This window comes from Etheostoma spectabile, chromosome 6 (genome assembly GCF_008692095.1).
Source record: "Etheostoma spectabile isolate EspeVRDwgs_2016 chromosome 6, UIUC_Espe_1.0, whole genome shotgun sequence".
In the NCBI taxonomy this organism is placed as follows: domain Eukaryota; kingdom Metazoa; phylum Chordata; class Actinopteri; order Perciformes; family Percidae; genus Etheostoma; species Etheostoma spectabile.
Window position 1 is genome coordinate 23795404 of NC_045738.1, and position 1278 is coordinate 23796681.

At 40.9% G+C, this 1278-nt stretch overlaps 1 protein-coding gene and 1 long non-coding RNA gene across 3 annotated transcripts in view; one reads left to right on the top strand and one right to left on the bottom strand.

Annotated features, from left to right (window-relative positions):
* Positions 1 to 1278, top strand: part of LOC116691634 (uncharacterized) — a 116983-nt gene that overhangs the window by 64176 nt on the left and 51529 nt on the right. The gene's annotated exons all lie outside the window — the stretch shown is intronic.
* faxcb (failed axon connections homolog, metaxin like GST domain containing b) overlaps positions 1 to 1278 on the bottom strand; it is a 22336-nt gene that overhangs the window by 17848 nt on the left and 3210 nt on the right. The window lies entirely within an intron of this gene.

A 1278-nucleotide genomic window follows, 5' to 3' on the forward strand; every position in this document is an offset into this window, starting at 1 on the left:
ACTACAGCTTCTGAGATGACCATAAAGGTAAATTAACATGTCTAAAACATGTCTCTGGGTTGTGACATGATTAGGTAAGATCTAATAAAAAATTTATGAGGAGAAAATTGTAATTTCCCCTTTTGGGACTATTAAAGTATACATTATTATTATTAATATTATATTATTATTATTAGACCCTGCTGAGCTGTGCTAAAGGCCTCCATTTAAAGATGAAAATGAGAGTAAATCCATCAAAGCACAAACTGACTTCCCCTTTAACCCTAATGTTATGAAGCTAGGCTTCACATTCTCTCTCTCTCTCTCTCTCTCCCAACCTAATCAGTCTCTCTTTCTCTCTTTCTTGTGGCATTCAAACTTTAGATCTGTTCTCCTCTCTGCTGTTGTAAGTCGTCATTCCCAGCCAAATCGATGCAACCCTCCTCCCCCCCCACTTCTTATCCTTCCCAGCACCCAGGGTTCCTCCATCAGAAGCCCCGCCTCACACCACATGTGATGTAAATGGTTGTGCAATGAATGTGAATTTAAATTATGAGGGTCACAACCACTTGAGTCTGTTAAACAACCACATGCATCATTTTGCAAAGTGAAACACTTAACTGTCCAATCTGGATAATATTGTACATCTACTGTATGTTTGAATAGTATTCCATTTTTTCTCATATCACATGACCTCTGACCATGTGATGTGATGACAACAGATACAGGTCATGGGTCACTGAAATCAAACGAACCAGAGGAAGGCCATATTGTGGGCCAAAACGTTGTGGGTCTTATTTTGCACTAATAAAGTATTTTTTCAGCACAGTTAACAGTTGAGTGGACTTTACCTTCTTTGACCAGATGTAGCTTATGGTCCTGTTGAATTATACTGTTTTGTAGCCTACTGTCCAGCCGATGAATATCAATGAGGGGAGGGTGAATAACAGAAACGCCTCCATGTACAGAGCCTGGACTGTATTAGACTGCATTAGTTGTAGCTAGGTGTACCTAATAAACTGGCAACTCAGTGTGCAGTGTATTAATATTGTATGTGCAGTCTATGAACTGCAGAAGTGGGCTTATCGTGTCTCTGTCCACCGTCCTGTGGTGCTGAAACCGATCCAGGTCTTGAAAGTTGCTGTCCACATTAACATGGTGCTGAAACCAAAGTCTCATGGTCCACTCTGCCTCATCTGTTCTGGGCTTCCCTGTCATTGTAATGCGTCTGTCAGTTTAAATATGGGGCTGAAATCTCCTTGAAAAGCCACTTTAAGAGCCCTCCGGACATTAAGTGTC